The following is a 21,378-nucleotide window of genomic DNA, read 5'->3' as shown; positions in this document are numbered from 1 at the left end:
CGCAACTGAGTTGAGTATAAAAACGACACGAGAACCGAACCGATCGAGATTGCCGGCGTGGTTTAACTTTTCCACGAACATGGAACAACAGGCAGGCGATTCGCAAGAGAGCGCTTCCCGACGTGGAAAATTGGGAGCACACGAAGACAACAAAACGCACAGTTGGACGAATATCGAAGGTATTGAATCCAAAACAAAACCAGTTCTGTTACGATTGTGACTTGAAATTCTAACCATATTTTTTGTGGATTACAAGATTATACTTCAAGTTGCTATTCCTTACATAACTTACGTAAAGTATTATATTAGAAAATTATAGGTTTTTGTGTAAAATATACAAATTCGTTAATCCTTCAACATTCAACATCAATTCAACAATGCTTTCACTCGCGGTGGTGGAGCTTGACTAACGAAGAGAGTGAAAATTACGCTTCCAATTCATGCCTTGCACTGTTTCGTTTCTGCTCTTCATTCTGGAGGATTGTCATTCCTATGTACTTCGCTCTGTATATACAGGATCTGTCCGACGCGAAAAAGGCAACAGAATCACAGCACAGCAGCTGTTGTTTGCACGGTTTCGTCGCACCAGTTTCAGTTGAACTATCGCCGAGATCGAACGCCTTTGGCTTTTTGCTGAATTTCGGTTTTTCGTTTCAGTTTCCCTGAGTTTGTTATTGTGAATAGGTAACACTTCTGAATCAGAACGGCTATGCATCAGATGCTTTTTTCAAAATTTCATAATATCTTTCGTCGCGTAAACTGTGGCTTAGCAGCTCTTCATCAATGATGTTTATCAACCATGCCGTACTTAGCAGAGAAGCTCGATTAACAGTGACGCTGCCTCAATGGGCCGAATTAACGCTCCCGCCAAGAAATAATTTATTAATAGTCATCAGCAACCGAAATTGAAAGTCATTAGAAGAAGTGCTTTTTGCGAGTTTGGTAGACTGTAATTTATTGTTTTTGCAAACTACAGTTTCGCATATATCACAACGACCAAGTAGACTGGAGAGGAAATTAACTCGTCATGAGAAGGCAGTGAGGATAAGTTATGCGAATTTGATAGGAGCAAAGAGCCCGAAAATGTAACTCATAAAAAGCTAATCAAAACACCACAAAGCTTTTCGGTGGATTGTCAGTGGGAAATAATGCTCGTTTTTTCGATAGCGCAATGTTGTAAGTGATTTTTATTGTTGGTGGTAACATTGCGTCGGTAAATGTGAAAAACGAAGAATAAATACTGTTCATACGCAACCACTGGCGAAGAATTGAAACCAGCAGCTGAATGTGTGAATTGGATTTGAGTTTCTCTTTAATAAGATTAGCAATGTGATGGAATAGAGTGGTTTTGCAAAGGTGAAAGCTCAACAGTAGGAATATATGTGCTCAACTGTGTCCAGTAATAATAGTTTGTGCAACCACAGTTTAAATGTACAATATATGCGTGCTGCACTCAACTCCTATATAGGAAGGCCTTCAAAACGTGAAAAACGCGAATCTCTACGGGATATATTTTTGCCATAGGTATGTTCTGCTGTATGTTTTCCTATAGTTGATTTTTCACACTTCGTTTATGGTTACTTTTTATCGCTTCGAATATGATGTTATAGCAGTTTTCCAAAGTTATTAAGTACATATTGATGTTCACACTCAGTTCGATTTGAAAAATTGCCCTATATTCACACTTTTCGCGAATGATTTGCTTTTCTGGGGTATTTGCAACTGCGTAGTCTCTTCTTACGACTAAAGTATCAGTATCTTTTCAATACCGGATTTAACAAGGATAGAACAAAGGGAAGATATAAAAATGCGGTTTGGGAATTCTGATAGAACTAATGAATCAAGAAAGGTTTTGTACCTTAAACCATTGAATATTATTTAAGAACAATACTGAGTAGTACACACAATCGAGTCATGGCTGAAAATGGAATAATTATGACAATTTTTCCTTTGTAGAAACAATAACTTTTACCAGTTGCTATTAAGAGCGGTTAGGTCTATTGGGAAAGTGAAAATTTTGCGGACGAAGTCTTTGAGCACAAGGCCGTCATGCGACACACATTTGACTTACACTATTACATAATGTAGTCATTAGATAAGACGCGAACATGTTAAAACTATTATGTTCAATTAACCTGCTGGGTGTAATCGAGATAGCGCGCGAATCCACAACACAATCTCATTGTTGATTGGATACAAGAAAACGTTCATTGGATACAAGAAAACGTTCACCATCTTTTAAAACTGGAATAGGCTTTAAAGGTTTCTTAAGAATCTTCGACAGCTTCCAAAAGGGTTTTGAATATGGTTTCAATTTTTCAACTTTAGTCTCAAAATTTTGATTTCTCAGAAGAGTAAATCTATGTTTAATCTCTTTCTGTAAATCTTTATAAATAGTTTTAAAAACAGGGTCACGAGAACGTTGATATTGACGTCTGCGGACATTTTTCAAACGAAATTTTCGTCAATTATTGGTGAATCAAATTTCACTTGAGCCTTTGGAACAGAATAATTCCTGGCATCAACAATTGCACATTTCAATGCTTCCAAAGCGGAATCAATATTAATTTCGTTTTGCAAATCAAGCTCATTATTGAAATTTCTCTCAATATGAGTTTTGCATCTTTCCCAATTAGCCTTGTTATAATTAAATACTGACTCATGTGATATAGAAAAAGTTATTGGAAGATGGTCAGAATCAAAATCAGCATGTGTGATCAATTCACTACATATATGACTTTGATCTGTTAGTACCAAATCGATTGTTGATACACTTACAGAAGAGAAACATGTCTATTCAGGACTATTTGGAGACAAAATTGAATAGTATCCTGAGGAACAATCTTTGAATAAAATTTTGCCATTGGAATTTATTTTGTTTCAACTAATGTATGCCTGAAGGGCACTGGGTACTGAAAATGCCACTGCGACAGTCTTACTGATTGTCTTTTGTGGCTGGTCCCGATTGCTGTGCACAGGTTACGGATTGCTCGTACTCATTGATGGAGTAGAACTGTTTTGTTGTAAACCTGTACCCCAATTAGGTACAACATAGTTGATGAAACTAATGACCTGCTTGGGATTAGAGCTTCATACTTGGTATGGAGTTAAAAGGTAACTTCCTAAGAAGTTGTACCTAGAGGAAGCAAGAGCTTCGCAAGAGCAAAGCAAATGCTCTGAACTCTCTGGTTCAGATTTGCAGAATCGGCAGGTGTCGTTCAACACTACACCGATTTTCTTTAAATGATAAAAAGCGGGACAGTGTCCGGTAAGGAGTCCCGTGATTATCCGTAGTTCATTACGATTTAGACTAAGTAACTTTCTGGCGGTTCCGGGGCCATTGGAATTACTTTGAGAATTATTCCATGATCGATGTTTAGCGTTCAAATCGCCGATTATAAAAATTTTTGAACGATTTCTGGTGAGTTTTTGTATATCACCTTTAAAATAATTTTTAAAATTCTAATTTTGCTCTTTTATACTGCCTGAATAGGCAATACGGAAACATAACACACAAAAACTGGATGGTGCGAAACCACATCAATGTTGTGCGCCAACTGGTGTTGGTATCGTCGTGATGATTTATAATGCTATTGGCAATGTTTTTCAGAAGACTGCTTTTGTTGAAGCAGTGTTTGGAATGGCCGTGTCGGCTTTTAAAGATGAACCATAAGCAGCGGATTCGTTGGCAAATAAGGGCAGAACTTCAGACATCATATACGAGAAACTTCCAAAAGTTGATGCAAATAAAATGATAAGACGAAAGATATGGGAAGCATGGCAATTAGACTGGAGCACACTTAACCCGGGTACACAACTGAACAAAATAAAGAATAGTGTGTGCAAATAGAAAGACCAAACAAATACATAAAAGCAAAGAGCTCTAACTAGAGTTAGAATCGGGCATAGCCGGCTTACGCACGAGTACCTCTTATTGTCTCACAGTAACGCTCCTCAGTGTACAAAATGTAGCGAAAGATTGACACTGATACCCGATCAAACGATTATAACAAACGGCTATCACAAATATATCTGAACATGATAGAAATAACAAAGCCTGTAATATTCTCGATATGCCAGAATGATAAAAAGTACAGAATTATATCAAACTTGAATGTTGAAAATAGTGTTTTTTTTAAAGCATATTTATAACAAAATTTGTTATTCAATAAACAAAATATTCGTATACTCTAACAAATTCTGATCTTTTTCTGCCAAAAACCTTACAAAACTTGCTATAATTTGTAATAATCAGTAAGAAATTTTGATAGGAATTTTGATATTTTAACTATTAACGAGACCAAGTTTAGAACACAAGTTGATACAAAAAGTTCGTAACAAAATATCGAGATTTGTTACAATCCTGATATCTTTATTACTGATTGTACACCTCTAGCTAGACATAGAAAATCCTACAAAATTCTAGGACATGTAAACACAGTATTTGGAAACAATAAACAACCTGAAAATCAATTACGTAAATTTATGGAAGATATTGATTTAATCAAACTCCTGTAATTTTAATATAATATCATTATGGATTATTTCAAGCGTAATCCGAACCTTTAAATTCGTGACGCGGCTCTGAAGGCAAAGTGTTTCGCCTGGTTCGTTCAGCAAATCATGAAACGAGCTGGGCTTCGTGTGTTGAGAGTGGTTAACGAAACCGATGTGTATGGTTATGAATGACGAAACCTACATCAAGGCTGGAATTTTACGTTGCCAAATCACGGTTTTATTGTTCCGGAAGTCATGTGGAAGAAGAAAGTGGATAATTTCTTCGTTTACCGCATTGGCAGGCTATATGCCAATGCGGTAAACGAAGTAAACCGTACGTCACAACGGGTACCATCAACAGCTAAATTTACTGCACCGAGTGCCTACAGGAGCGTCTGTTGCCCTTCCAGCGGTCCCACGGAGGCGAGACATTATTTTGGCCGGACCTGACATCATGCCATTACGCGCGATCGTTGTTTTTGTACCAAAAACCGCCAACCACTCAAATTCACTAAAGATTCGTCCGGTGGAAAGATTTCGAGCCATAATGAAGGTCAAAGTTCGAAAATCGTCCAAGATGTTCAAGAACGAGTTGGAGTTAAAGAAACAATGGATGAAAGGGACAAAAGAGGTCTGCTTCACCTTTATACAAATTGTATTGAGGGGTCTTAGGAAAAAGGTACGGGCTTTCAGCGTGAAAAGAAATTGAATAAAGTAAATATGTCCAAACATAATTCATATGTTCATTCCCTGGAAGTTTAAATATTATAAATAATCCGACTTTAAATATTTTTTTTAATATAGAGGGAGCTTTCGATAACACGTCTTTTGCATCAATTTCTACGGCTCTACAAAACAAAGTAGTCGGCAATACTACAATGTGCTAGATACAAGCAATACTTTCGAGCGCAAGATCACAACTGCGTTGGAAGATACGTCTGTTACAATAAAGGCAGTGAAAAGGTGTTCTCAAGAGGGTGTTCTCTCATCACTGTTGTGGTCACTGGTGGTAGACGTTCTCCTAACCGAGCTATCACAGCTAGGCTATGAAGTTGTTCGGTATGCTGATGACGTGGTGCTTATCGTTTGGAGAAACGGCAGCTCAGGTAAAACTTACCAAACTTTAACGACTGGTCTGTATTTCAGTTATCAGTGCCCTGCGCACAACCCCGACTGCCATCATGGAAACCATGTTCAGCTTACTGCCTCTACATCTCCATGTAAAGAAGGAAGCATTGTTTGGCGCACTTAGTCTGCAAAAAAATACAGTGATGCTCGAAGGTGACCTAATGGGTCATCTTAGCATCCTAAGAGAGTTCAATCTGACTGCAGATGGAAGCTTGATCGTTCTATACAAAGTGATTGACACAGATCCACAGATCCACAGAAAGTGGAACAACGGAGGGTCGAGTCTACCATCCGTTCCTACACTGATGGTTTAAACATCAGATCCCATACTGGATCAGGGATCTACGGTCCAGGTGTAAATGCCACTATCTCTTTGGGTAAGTGGCTAACCGTCTTTCGAGCAGGGGTATACGCAAGATACATGTGTTGTCTTCGATATGTCTTAAGCGCCAGTCATGCCAAAGTCGGAATCTGGTCTGCCATCTGTTTTTCCAGAATAGTCTGGGAATGCATTGCAACACTTAGGAAACTTTTCCGCCTAAATAAAGTTATGCTACCTTGAGTACCCTGTCACTGCGAAATCGAAGAAAATGAAAAATGGCCTGAACCGTTCCTGGGTATCTCCACATTAAAGGCGAACTAAGTACACGGGAAAAGCCAGTTATAGAATCTCATTGGCAATATGCGCAGATTTGCAGACAGGCTAAACCGTTTATCTTCCCCAACCTTGCGGTTACCGGCAATTTAGTTTAACTGCTAGCGAACTACGCATCATCACGGGACTCCTCACTAGACACTGCCCTGATCTATTTCATTTATAAAAAATCGACAAAGTGTCAACCCACAATTACCGCTTTTGCAACACTGAATCAGAGAGCTCAGCGCATCTGCTTTGTTTTTGTGGAGCTCTTCCTTCATCGAGGCTCAACTTATTCGGAAGTTTCCTCTCAACTTCATACCAGATATGGAGTACCAATACCAATCACTGGGTTCATCAACCATGTAGTTCCGAATTGGAGCACAAACTAGCTCAACTCCAACAATAAGTTTGACAATCTTGTAATTTGTGTAAAACAATCGGGGCCAGCCTCAGAAGACAAACATTTCTGTCGCTGTGGCACTTCTGTGCAATGCCCTTCAGGCAGACAAAACACAAGGATGAGATAAATGCTCAATATTGTCTGTTGAAGCACAATTCTTGAAACAGTATCCAGTCTTTAGATTATTTTAATCCGATATCTAGTATAAATCCCTCCTCTATGAAATAAATTAGGGTATTTTATACATATTTCGGATACTAAAATTTGAACAATCAAATCTGTACATAATGAATTTACATAATGACAAAACATTGCCAAACGCATGATGTGAGGAAAAAGGTTCAACAATTGAAGTTATGTTACCAATGTTATTTTGTTCACATTCACATATTCGGGTTAGAGTACATAGCATTTAAGTTAAAAAGCTTGTGGAAACGCATATATGTTTGGAAAAGCGCATTGTGTGTTGTTTGTCTTGCATGCAAACATGCACCTCAAAAGCATCACATTTCACACCCACAATGTTAATTTTAAATTCATCATTGTTCCAATTCATATACATTTTGACTTGAAATTTCCTTACACCATCTAATGACGTGTGAAAACCCAGCAAAGCATAGTCAGGCTCCATCCCACTAGAACGCAACCGTTTATATAGAATTCATAAATCACGTCAAAAATGAAAGTGCGTAGATAGCACATACAAACCTAGACATATATCATTAAAATAACACAAAAGAAACGTTTCCTTTTAAGCCAGAAATAGATTCGGCAGCTTTCGATTCTACCTTGGGTATTTCTACCTCCAGTCCACAGTCTACAGCTGATGGGGAATCCGAAAATAACTTCATTATCTTCACTATTGGCTAGAAGCAAAACAAATCCTGGTAACGAAGGCATCCACCAACGTTTAAATGTATAGATATACCGATGCAAAGATACCGACGCATCATATGCTGACCCAGTAAGCAGCATACCGTACGTGACACGGGTCACCGGTCACTAGCTCCGGTTGGGTTTATTACCATGCCGGGATTGAAATTAATTCGTTACAACAGGAACAGTCAGTGAGTGGAAAGATAAATGCGTCATTCGGTGCAGAAGTTTAATGAAATAGAAGTGAAACTGTGCAGAGTTTTCCCTATGTCAGAATATTTCGTACGGTTCGGTACGGTTAGGCTCCGAGATTAAATTATGGGAAAATAGACAGAAAATTTAAAATATGTTACCTTATCAAATCCCGTTCACATTAAAACACAGTCAGTCAAATTCGTGACTTTTTTGGATTCCATGCAGTATCTTGATAAATAACCATACTTAACGAATTTTCAAGATAAGCAGTTCTACAAAAAATGTCCCAGTGCTAATATTTTTTTTAAATTTTAATTTTTGATTTGGCTAAAACTTTGCATAGACGTTGCTATGGGCAAAAGAAGCCATTTTGTGCTATTTGTTCAATTTTTTGGAACACGACTTATTTTTGAGAAACTATTGGAAAATGCTATTTTGGAAAGGTATTGATGATTACAAATATTTTTAGAGTCAAAACAGTTTGTTTGATCGGTATAACATCTTCTGCAAAGTTGTAGATAACACTTTTGTCTTTCCGGAACAAATATACACTCTAAAAAAACGTTGAACGTTATTTCCTCCACGACTAACAAAATAAATATATTGCAACAGAATTTTGAGCAGCTGCGTAATAATACCGCGCACTCAAAACGGGCTGTAAGCCCGAGTAACTCAAACTCTTTAGCCCGTCCCTTGCACCCATCCGATACGCGAAACATTAACCAGTCCAGACAGCATGGGTCGAAGCCGCCAATACGCGATCAGAATCCTCAGCAGGCACCAACGGGGGAACCCGTTCGGCAACCGTCTGTTCTCAGCCCCAGTTCGCCACAGATACCGATTGACACAAATCAGCAACAACTATCTTCGAATTATTTGGACCCGACCCGTCAGCAGGACGCGCCGGTCGTGCCAACATCGCAACAGCTTTCAGCCCGACAGTCATTAGAACGCGATCTTCCCCACTTTTCGGCCAATCCGTCAGACTGGCCAATATTCATTTCTAACTATCAGTACACGACGGCCGTGTGCGGGTACACAAATGGTGAGAATATGCTGCGGCTTCAACGATGCTTGAAAGGACAAGCACTGGAAACGGTTCGCAGTCGATTGGTGCTGCCACAGGCGGTGCCACATATTATTGAAACGCTTCGTATGCGGTATGGTCGTCCGGAGTTGCTAATAAATGCAATGTTGCGTGATGTAAGAGCAATGCCAATTCTAAAATCGGAGAAACTCGAAGGTTTAATCGAGTATGGTTTAATGATACAGGGCTTGTGTGATCATATTGTGGCAGCTAATGAGCAGGCTCACCTCTCCAATCCTACACTCTTACAGGAGCTAGTTAAAAAGCTACCCGAAAATCACAAACTAATGTGGGCGGGATTCAAACGAAATATTACAAACGTTGATTTAAGTGTATTTTGCGAATACATGGCTGGCATCGTGCGTGATGCGTCGAGCGTTGTTTCTATCGATCTCGAGGAAAAAAAGTTTACCGGTAGAGAAAATTCAGCACCGAAAGGCTACATAAATTCGCATGTCCCCGCAGACAACGAACAGCTGTTAGGTTCGGCAGAGGTAAAGCTGTTTAATTGCCTGTTTTGCAGTAAGTCTGGCCATCGTATACGTGAGTGCATCGCCTTCGAAAACCTCAATGTCGATGAGCGTTGGAGAAAGGTTTGCTCACTGGGACTTTGTGAAAACTGCCTATTCAACCACGGCAGGCGCTCTTGTCGGAGTAGTGATCGGTGCGGAATAAACGGGTGTCAGTATCGCCATCATCCCCTTCTTCACAGCTACAGTAAAAACTTTCACGAAACCCAGCTAGCAAGAACCGAGAACCATACTCATCGTGACCTTGGCTCAAATTTTCTACTAAGAATAATCCCGGTTACCTTGTACGGTAGGACCGGTGCAGTTAGTGTTTATGCATTGTTAGACGAGGGATCCACACTTACGCTCGTAGAAAGCGACCTTGCGACGCAAATGGGACTGAAGGGTACACTGGAATCGTTGTGCCTACACTGGACGGGGAGCACGTCAAGAAGAGAGAGGATGACTCCGGAATGGTATCTTTCGAGATTGCGGGTGTAGGACAAAACCGACGCTGTAGGGTAACAGAAGCTCGTACCGTTGGATGTCTCAATCTACCCAGTCAAAGTTTTGACTTAAAGACGGCAGCGAGACGATTCAAACACCTGAAAAATGTGCCTATACAGGGTATGAGAATGCCGTGCCAAAAATCTTGATTGGCGTTGAAAACCTGCAACTGGCAGTGCCGCTGAAAGTGAAGGAAGGTAATTCTGCTGGCCCTGTAGTTGCTAAAACTCGACTAGGTTGGTGCGTATACGGTCGACTCCGGGCTGGCATTGACAAAGCGTTCAGCTTTCACGTATGTGAGAGTGTCTCAAACCAGGACCTTCATGACGCTATAAAGCAATTTTTCGCAACCGAGGAGGCCAGTGTAGAGCCTAAACCCGTTCTATCAGAAGAAGAAGAGCGAGCACAGATGATTTTAGAGACTACGACAAAACGTGTCGGGGATCGATTCGAAACAGGATTACTGTGGAAGCAAGACAACTTTACTCTACCGAATAGTTACCCTATGGCACCCTATGGCTTGAATGCCTTGAGAGGAAAATGAACTCCATCGTCAAATTACAGAGTACCAGTCTAAGGGATATACCCATAAGGCGACCCCAGCAGAACTGACAAATGCTGATCCGCGTAGAATCTGGTATCTTCCGTTAGGCGCAGTAACGAATGCCAAGAAACCTGGTAAAATACGCGTCATTTGGGACGCAGCTGCAACAGTCAATGGCGTCTCATTGAATTCTGTATTACTAAAGGGTCCCGACCAGTTGACCTCGCTTCCCGGTGTTCTCTTTCGATTTCGACAGTTTGAAGTGGCTGTCAGTGCGGATATAAAAGAAATGTTCCACCAGATTCGCATTCGGGAGGCCGATAAACATTCACAGCGTTTTTTATGGCGCTCTACTCCGACAGAGAAACCTGAGGTCTATTTGATGGATGTGGCAACGTTCGGATCCACTTGCTCACCGGCATCGGCACAATACGTGAAAAATCTAAATGCGAAAAACCATTCTAACCAGTTCCCTCGGGCGACGCTCGCTATAACTGATTGCCATTATGTTGACGATTACCTGGACAGTTTTGAGAGCTCGACAGAGGCACAACAAGTGGCAAAGGAAGTGCGTCTGATACATCATAATGGAGGATTCGTCTTGCGTGGGTGGCGCTCGAATAACCGTCATGTGCTAGCAGAATTAGGGGAAGTTGGCACCGCGGCCTGCAAAAGTTTAGTTTCAGCGAATAGTGAACTAATCGAACGAGTCTTAGGGTTGCTTTGGACACCCCACACCGACGAGCTCAGCTTTTATACGCAAATGAGCACTGAGGTACAGATGTTGCTCTCCAGTGGCTGTCGACCAACAAAGCGGCAGGTATTGAGATGTGTCATGACTCTGTTTGACCCATTGAGGTTGCTCGCTCCGTTTGTTATTCACGGTAAAGTGCAGATACAAAACCTCTGGCGAACCGGGGCAGAATGGGATCAGGAAGTTGACGATGTTTCCTTTGATCTTTGGCGGAAATGGAACCAGATGATCGAGTTCATCAGTACTGTACGAATACCCAGATGTTACTTTAAGCAAGCAACTGCAGCAACGTGTAAAGATGCACAAATGCATGTGTTCACCGACGCCAGTGAGAAAGCCTACGCCTGCGCGGTTTATATCAGAGTTGTAACAAAAAACGGAAAGGCGGAGTGTGCTCTACTGGCTGCCAAAGCTAAAGTCGCTCCTGTGAAACCTAAGTCTATTCCTAGGCTTGAGCTCGAGGGCTGCGAACTAGGAACGCGGCTGGCGAGACACGTTCAGGAGCACCACCGCGTTATTATGACCAGACGCTTTTTCTGGACCGATTCGACAACAGCGTTGTCATGGATCCGAGCAGATCCTCGAAATTATCGGCCCTTCGTAGCTCACCGTGTTGGAAAAATCCTAGATTCATCGAATATAACCGAATGGAGATGGGTATCATCAAAACTGAACCCGGCGGACGAAGCAACCAAATGGGGAAAAGGCCCATACTTCAGCGATGGGAGTAAATGGTTTTCGGGGCCAGATTTTCTGCGACTGCCTGAAGAAAGGTGGCCACATACCGTGGAATCTTCCATAGCCACGACGGAAGAATCAAGAGCGTTCGTTATGCTTCACACAGCGATTTGCTCTGTTTTTCGTTATTAACGATTCAGTCGCTGGGAGAGAATGCACAGAGCCATGGGCTACGCGCTCCGAATTTTGAACAACTCTCGGTCCGATCGCTCGAAGCTCTCGGGACATCTTCAGCAAAACGAACTCAAAACGGCCAGAGATACGATATTCAAGCTAGTGCAGCATGAAGCATAGGAGGAAGTAATGCTTTTAAAGCAAAACGAATCTGCATTGCCAAACCAACGCACACCGAATCACAAAGACAGTAGCCTCTACCAGTTCATGCCTGTTATGGATGAGCACGGCATGATACGACAAAGCAGCCGAGCGAGGAAGGCAAAAAATTTGCCGTTCGACATGAAGTACCCCATCCTGCTACCAAAAGATCACTCAGTAACAATCTTACTAGTCGACTACTATCATCGCATTCATCGCCATGCTAACTCAGAAACAGTCGTAAATGAAATGCGACAAATGTACATGATTCCGCGACTCCGCGTGTTAGTGAAAACCGTATCTAGGATGTGCCAACATTGCAAAATTCGTAAAACCAAACCACTGATGCCGATAATGGCTCCGCTACCGACAGCGCGGTTGGCTCACCATATACGCCCGTTCAGCTACGTCGGAATAGACTATTTCGGCCCATTCTCGGTGAAAGTTAAACGATCAAGCGTCAAACGATGGATTGCCCTCTTTACCTGCCTCACCGTGCGTGCAGTGCATTTGGAAATCGCATATGACCTGTCCACAGCCTCCTGCATTGCGTGTGTGAGGAGATTCGTTAGTCGCCGCGGATCGCCAGTTGAATTCTTAAGCGACAATGGGACAAACTTTCAAGGCGCAGAACGTTTGCTCCGCGAACAGATAAACGCAGGATTGTCAGAAACTTTCACGAATGCGGCAACTAAGTGGACTTTCATTCCACCGGCAGCCCCGCACATGGGCGGCGCGTGGGAGCGCTTGGTTCGTTCGGTTAAAACAGCAATGGAAGAAGCGTATTCGGATGGGAATTTGAATGATGAGGGGTTACAGACTTTAGCCGCGGAGGCAGAGAGCTTGGTGAATTCACGGCCTCTGACCTACCTACCGTTAGATTCTGAAGAGTCCGAAGCTCTCACGCCAAATCACTTCTTACTCGGGTGCTCGGGAGGGGTGGAACAACCAGTATCAATTACCGGGATATCTAAGCCAAAGCTCCTAATGGGCATGTGGGAGCAAATTCAAAACCAACTTACCACGTTTTGGAACCGTTGGCTGGTAGAGTATTTGCCAGTAATCCGTAGACAAACAAAGTGGTTCGACGAAACCCGTCCAGCCGAAGAAGGGGACTTAGTCTTGATTGCCGATGAGGCAAAACGCAATGAGTGGATACGAGGCCGAATAGTTCAGGTGATAAAAGACAGCGAAGGTAACATTCGACAGGCATTTGTGCGCACCTCCAAAGGTGTACAACGACGCCCAATGACGAAACTGGCCTTATTAGATGTGAAAGAGAGTGCACTCCTGACGGGCCGCAAGATGCACCGGGGGGAGAATGTTGCAACTCATGCAGCCTTAAGTCTCCGTTGGCGAATAAAGCAAAATTGCCAGTCTCTGCGCCGACAGCTTTACACTCTCGTTTGCCTCCCAACCATCAAGACAGAACCGTCAAATATGATGACTAGTTGAATTAGAGCAGTTGTAACCCGCACCCGTGAGAATTGGAAAGATTTGTGAGCAAGTTTGCGACCTAATAGTTTAATATCAGGCAGTATTTAAAATTATAATCGTTCAGAGCAACACTCGTGAGTAACTAAATTAAATAAATGATTCTATGGAATTTCATTACACTAAATTTAGTATAGGGAAAGACAGACAGTAAAAAGGAAAGTGCATACACGAGGAAGTGATAGAAGAAACTTGTTATTTGTAAGTAAATTAGAAACACTGAATTGATCCTTAAGCTAGAATAAATTTATTTGCAGTTGAGCTGCACTAACCAGTCCGCTACAAAAACCTCGTTTCGTTCTCCGTGTATCGAACACAAAGTTTCAGCCAAATCAAAAATGGTCGTTCAAATTGGTAGCCTGATTTCCTTGTGGACGCAAAAAAAAACAACTAGTTGCTTCATTTAATTGTTTAGTGGTATTACAGGACAAACTAATCAGAAAACGCACGCATTGTTCCTATAATGTTGTATCAGGCAGACAAGAAGAAGGAAAAATGAATGTAATAGTGAGACTTACTGCTATTAAAGACCGACAAATTGCTTGCAATAGTGAATAGGAGAAATTAACCAGGCTTTATTTTGGTGGACATTTCGATTTCGCAAAAGCTAAGCGCGAGTTTCTGCACGATGTACTACCGGGAGGTATAGCAATAAATTTGGCTATATTAAATGTTGCTATTATTAAATTAAAACAAAGGTTTGTATATGCAACAATGTACTATGTAAAAAAATCATTAGACAAGATAATAATAGCATTTGTTATTTAGAAACTGCTTGACATCGCAACCAAAACACCAAGTCTGGCTTCCTCAAATAGTTTTTGTCAGATTATTAATTTGCCAAAAACGACCTACTCCAACAAATAAACTTATCCGTGCACTCTTTGTACTTGTCATATCAGTAAACATTCCCGCGACAAAAAGTCCATGGTTCTATTAATAGTATCACCGCATCGTTTTTCTCGTTTTCGTGAAAATGTGTATATACACCAACACTGCAGAGTGACGTAGAAATCGTTGCCACCGGAGATACATTAAAGTGACTGACGAGACATGTTGTGATTTTACAACCTTGGCGGAAGTATTTCTTCAGATGAGCCCGTCGCGTTTAAGTATCTGCCGTTACTTGTTTTGATTAATAATAAGATAAGGCCAAGACCTTGCATTATGTTATAAGCTTCATTCGTGCGATACTCGCAAGGCAAAACGTGCTGCTGAAACCATTGTACTGATAGAATTCATTATCTCTAGAAGCGTTCCTCGAAATAATGTCAGTATATGATTGTCGTGAAGTTTTACACTATCATATACTAAACCAAACTCATGGTGGTCGTTAACGTATGATAACTTTACCCAATATTACTAAATGCTCGTCCATTCAGCTCCATTCAGTAAATGCTCGTATCTACGAAAAAAAAGTTGTGAAATTGATCGTCTTTTCTTTTGTGAATCATAAAAAACCATGCGTCCGCTTTTCAGTGAATCGATGGAGGCGCCTCACTGGTTGTTGGGGTACTAAAAAGGAGAACAAAAATAAATTTAAAATAAAATGCACCATTCTCGTAACCTATGTAAATTACCGAACTTATTTGAACGCTTTGTGAAATGTACAAAATACGCACTTTATTTTTCTCAGCGCTACTGGTTTTTGTCCAGAGAAACAGTTGAAGAATCCTTTTACCATCTTGTTCGAAAAATAGGACTTGTCACAGTTTCTGTTGCATAAAAATATATTGGACAAATTTTGTTATGTGGGCCTGCGTCTCTTTAGGATAGTTGTTACGCACGTTTTACGTAGTACCAATTAAGAGAACTGTTTGGATGATTTATGGTCCAGTATTTTTGCGAAGATTTTGGTTCACGTGGCGCCTTCATGCTTTGCCGGAATGATAGACGATTTGTTTGATTAACATCCACTCATGACACATTGGGATAAGAAATATGCAGTCTGCGACAAAATGACTCATGGATATTTTCAATATTTTTCCACACTATCTTTGGGGTCGGTGAAATTTCAAAGAAATGGTATAATTATAGCGTAATTAATTTCGAGACATCAAACGAATTGTTAGCTGCACGCGTTTCGCACCGCAGAGTGGCACTCCATTTTTCTAAAACATTATTTCAAATTGTTTGTGTGAAATTCGCTCCAACCTTTGGCACCCGATGGAAGAACTTCGCACAACGCAGCCGTAGTGTAATGTAATCTATCTCCCTGATCGAGCTGGACCGTTTTTTTCTCTCATATATACAAAATAACTTTATGGCTTGTTAATTTAATTTTAACTTTTTATGTTTGCTTTCTGTTACTCGATGTTGTGGAAAATTGGAGCGACGTCAAGTCAGACGTCGCTGGTACCACGTTGGAAAGAAGAAATAAAAAAAACCATAACGACAATTACCACGGTCAGGGTTTGACCGCGAGCGATTCTCGAACCCGATGAAAGCATGTTTGGAAAAGAGAAACGGGACGTGATTTGTGCTTCGTGTGACCGTTACTGGTATATACGAGTGTAAAATTATTGTAAGATAAACTCACCCACTTATTTCTGAAAGAAAATGATTTTGACTATTCGTTGCCAAAACACAAAAAGGGTGTGTTTATGGTTAAGCGGGATATCCATGGTAAATGACACAGGGACGGTTGTTCGCTGTAATTGTTTTGCTTTGATTAATGGCCAATAGATTTGAATTCCCACAACACGTTAATAAATTGGGAAGTTAACGAAGGCGAAATACATCTAACCAGTAACGGTTTTATTGTGACATTCTGATTTCAGCGCATCCTGTCAAGCAAACTGTGAACGATTAACCAGACGAATTGTTTATGGTGCAATGAATTTCCTCCGCAGTCATGCAGGTTGTGCGGTGTTACATATGGTCTTTCTCGAACTAACTAACGTTTGTTTAGCTTAGATCAGAATGAATGTCATCCTACATCCAAGCTGTGGTCGATTTATTGTGCCCCGAAATTGTCTGCAAAGGACAGCCACGTAAGCACACAGGCCCGCTCTCTCTTTCTCGTTTCTTGGTTTTTACCATAACAACGAAGCCAAGCATCGGTTTACGTGGGTTGGCAAAGACTATTGCATGTTGCGTTAATGAAACACGTAACGGGTAAGATTTGTCGGATTTAGACCAGATAATTTGACGAAAATTTTGCTGTGCGGCTGTGTAGGTGTTTGGAGTTTATAGTTGGCAAACAGTCATAGACGAACAAACAAGTTCAGTTACACAATACGCCCACGTAGAGCAGAAAGTAGTGAAATTATGGTTTCGATTGTATTTCAAGGCCGAAGTAATGAGTTATTTTTATATTCTATGACAATTTTCTTTTGAGTTTTAAGAAAACAAAAAAATACTCCCATTGAACAATTTTTGAAGCATTTTGAGAATGTGCAAAAAAAAATTAAGATAGACAATATGCATGTGCTTTAGGAAAATTAGATATTAGCGAAAAATAACTTTTGACGTTCGTATGATAAGTATATTTTATGTAGTTTTTGTTAAATGTACGTTTTCATTCCAACGACCATCTTCAAAGCCAATCTAAACAATGTACAATATGCGTTCACGTTTCTTCTCATAATATAAATGCTTAACTAGTAGCTCTTAGCTCGAACCCTTTACAACCCAGAAATGACATCCCTCCATGCTTCTCACATCCACTCTGTCAAACACAAGAGAGAAAAAGAGTTCGCCTTCGCGTACCAAGGCAGGAACTGTTGCACGAAATGTAATTAAAATAAACCCACTAATAACTTTCCCTTTCCTAATTAACGATCCCATAAATTAAATAATAAATCCTGAAAATAAACAATTTTCCATTTCCTAAGTTTATGAGTCTATAACTCAAAAACTTTATAACCGTCCCAAACACTTATCCAAATATTCAGTTTCATTACGTAAACATCTTCCCATAGTCAGATTTCCCTGATACCAAACCAACATTCCAACGAATCCATTCCCACAATCGAAATCGATTGTTCTTAGTATCAATTTCCATAGACGCAATCCTCATCACTTTAAGCCACGGCAATAAACCCAAGTGCACTTCGCATGCACTGTCCAAAATCCATAATTTCCCACAGAAGTGTTTATTGCCTACGCATGCACTAATTATATTTCGAACCGTAACCAATATCCACTAGCCGTCATGATCATTCTTTTAAATTCCGCTTTGATCAATTTCGTTCGTCACCGATCCACTTGTACGATCGATGACGCTACCTATCTCGGTCGCGCGGGCATGTTTATATGAAGCGACACGCGACCGATGTTTGTTTTGTTTTGGTATGCGTAGTCCGACTGGCTGCGCATAGCCGGTTCCAATAAGTATGCGTTTAGACTCCTCCCATCAGTGTAACTAGATTAAGAATTTTTGTACTCCGATTAAAAAGCTAAAGAATAAAATAAACAGAGATGTTTCGACCAGGGAAGGAAAAGGTCATAACTCTTTTAATCCTTTTAATTTTAGATGGCGACCGGACTTAGCGAACCGGGATAAAAATTTTAGAAGTTAAAATTGTGATGGGCGCGAAACATAGAACTCAATGAATAATAGTGAGAAATCACCGATGGTTGTGAAATAACTGCTTACAAAACTGGACTTAGCGAACCGAAATAAAAATTTTAGAAGTTAAAATAGTGATGGGCGCGAGATATTGGATTCGATGAATAATAGTGAAGAATTTTAGCGAAACAATCGAAAAAACTTCAGTGAAACATAGCGAAACAATTGAAGAAATTCAGTAAAACGTAGTGAAACAATCGAAGAATTTCAGTGAAACATAGTGAAACAATTGAAGAAATTCAGTAAAACGTAGCGAAACAATCGAAGAATTTCAGTGAAACACATACGTACGTTAAAAAAAAAAAAACTATAGTGAAATGTTAAATTTTTTTTTTTTAACAAAAATAAATCATAATAAAACCAACATGGGTAAAACCTATTCTAAAGTGGAAACATCCCACAACGGGGACCCACAAGTAAAAATAATTAATAATCAAGAGTTACACAGCGAAGCGCTGCAATCTCACGAAGTTTTAATATGGTCAGTCTTACTGATTAATATAATACAACTAATAATAACTGCATACGAACTCTTAAACAAACGAATAAATAGACGTGCAGTTAAGATAGCCAAAAGCTTAAATGACATAAATGCCTAAAGAAAATATTAAAACTTAATGAAAAAAAAAAAACAATTTGAGTGAAAATTACGAAACATATTATGGACGACTTCGAAGAGTGTGTGGAATACTTCCAAATGTGGGAGCGGGCGATAAAGGAAATCACCCCATTTGTCCAGAAAAGATACGCGAAATGTGGGGAACGAGAAATCGAAATATTACTCACCTTCAAAGTTAGAGGAAAGCTGGAATTCAAACTTACTAGGTTTGAAAGAGGGATAGAAGTCGCAGAGGACCTTACACAGGAATTCATCAAGACGTGGAAGATGCTAAACCTACCAAACTAAACATAGTTAAGATAAGTACAACCAATACAAAAAATATATACATGTTCTATTAAATGTAACAATATATTATAATTATATTTCTTTTATAAATCAAAATCAACGAACTATCTAAATTTCATAAACCAATACCAATATAGTAGTAATATAGTACAAGAGTACTAATAAACAAATGACTGAAGTTATACTATTATGAGTGACGACGAGTTATGGACGATTAAAGAAACTAGACGTTTACAGGAACTGAACCTTTATTGTAGGAAGGCTGTTAACACTAAGCTTTCTAAAGAAACCATACACAAAAAGCTAAAATTGTTAAACGAGCTTAACGAAGTTCTTGAGAACGCTACGTTAGGTTTAATAACTTATACAAAGTATAAGAAAATTTTAGGAAATACAAAATTAATACTACATAGAAAACTACAAACAAATCAAAATTTAACAAGTGACTTACCAAAAATGTCGACGACACCTGAACCAACGTTTGATGTCAAACAGGCGACATCCATCGTGCAGCCCTATGACGGCAATGCAGATGGACTAGCGGCATTTATTGACTCTCTTGAACTATTGCAAGAGATGATTCCTAAGAGCCAAACTGAAATGGCTATAAAATTCATTAAGACACGGATTTCGGGTAAAGCGCGAAATGCTTTACCAGAAACAATTAACACAATAAACGACATTGCCAGAGTAGTTAAAGCAAAGTGTAAAGACACTACTACTCCTGACAACATCGTTTCAAAATTAAATGCTACTAAGCATCGAGGCGATGTAAATAAATTCTGCACAGAAATTGAAACTCTGTGTGAAAAGTTACACAACACATATCTTTCACAAAACATACCAGCAGATGTTGCTAATAAAATGACAACAAAAGCTGGTGTTCACGCTTTAATTGAAGGCATTCAAAATAATGATACTAAGATTATTTTGAAAGCTGGAACTTTCACTTCAATAAATGAAGCGATAATAAAGGTAAACGAGAACGACAAAGTGGTCGCTCCGAATAGTATATTCATAGCCAAAAATAATCAGAATAATAACAGAAATTATGATAACAATAACTCTACTAATTACCAAAGAAATTTTAGGAACAGAGGAAGAGGAACCGGTTATATCATAAACAGAAACCAAAGACGTTTCAATACAGAACCTAGGAATAATTTCAATAGAAACTATCCTACCAACAGGAACATGTGGCAGAATAACATGCGAAATTCACAAAATTATAATAACAACAATAATTTCAACAATAATAATTTTAATCATAATTCTCGAAACCAACAAAATTTTAGAAATAGAATGATGTTAGCGAGTGCTCTACAAAATATAGCACCTAATGGAGGGCAACAAAACCAAAATGCCTTGGTACCAATAAATTTACCAGTAAGAGTACCAATGCAAACGCCAATACCACAAGCGGCACAAAATCTAAATAATAATTTAGAGCAGCATTTTTTAGATCAAATGTATTAACAATAAATATGACTGCATCAAACTTTATAAGAGTTGGAGTGCAGATGGCAGAAAGAGTCTGCACCTTTTTAATAGATTCCGGTGCAGATATATCGATTTTTAAATTAAACATGGTTACTCGAAACCAACCAGTTAATTCGAGATGTACAATAAAGTTAACAGGTATAACCGAAGGAGAAATTGAAACTTTGGCAACTACCGAAACAATTTTGAATTTTGGAAATGGCATACAGACTAAACATATTTTTCATTTAGTAAAAGAAGATTTTCCAATTTTTACAGACGGAATTTTAGGAAGAGATTTTCTAGTAACATACAAATGCAATATTGACTATGAATATTGGCTGTTAAACTTTAATATTAACCACATGCCAATTTCAATACCAATTCAAGACACGGTAGATGAAACATATATGATACCAAAAAGATGCGAAATAATTAAATACATGAATCATTTCAAAATTACAGAGGATATGGTAGTTTTCGCACAAGAACTCAGCCCGGGAGTTTTCTGTGGGAATGCTATTATTTCACCAGATAACCCATTAATTAAAATCATGAACACAACAAATCAACCAAAATACATACGGAAAATGGAAATCAGACCCTTTATGAAACCTTTGAAAGAATTTAATATCATAAAAAAGGAAACACAAATTTTGAAAAATAAAAGGCATACCGAAATATTAAAAGACATCGATATAGCTAATGTACCAATTTATGCTAGAGAAAAACTGA

General features: G+C 39.5%; 1 protein-coding gene across 1 annotated transcript in view; it reads left to right on the top strand.

The window, feature by feature from the left end:
- The first annotated feature begins 539 nt into the window (after window positions 1–539).
- Window positions 540–21,378, top strand: part of LOC129729510 (serine/threonine-protein kinase meng-po) — a 64,125-nt gene continuing 43,286 nt past the window's right edge. The window contains exon 1 of the mRNA XM_055688133.1: window positions 540–1,524. The gene's annotated coding sequence lies outside the window, so the exon portion shown is untranslated. The remainder of the gene's footprint in view (window positions 1,525–21,378) is intronic.

This window comes from Wyeomyia smithii, chromosome 3 (genome assembly GCF_029784165.1).
Source record: "Wyeomyia smithii strain HCP4-BCI-WySm-NY-G18 chromosome 3, ASM2978416v1, whole genome shotgun sequence".
NCBI classification, from domain to species: domain Eukaryota; kingdom Metazoa; phylum Arthropoda; class Insecta; order Diptera; family Culicidae; genus Wyeomyia; species Wyeomyia smithii.
The sequence above is the reverse complement of the archived record's forward strand: the minus strand, read 5'-3'. Positions and strand labels throughout refer to the sequence as shown.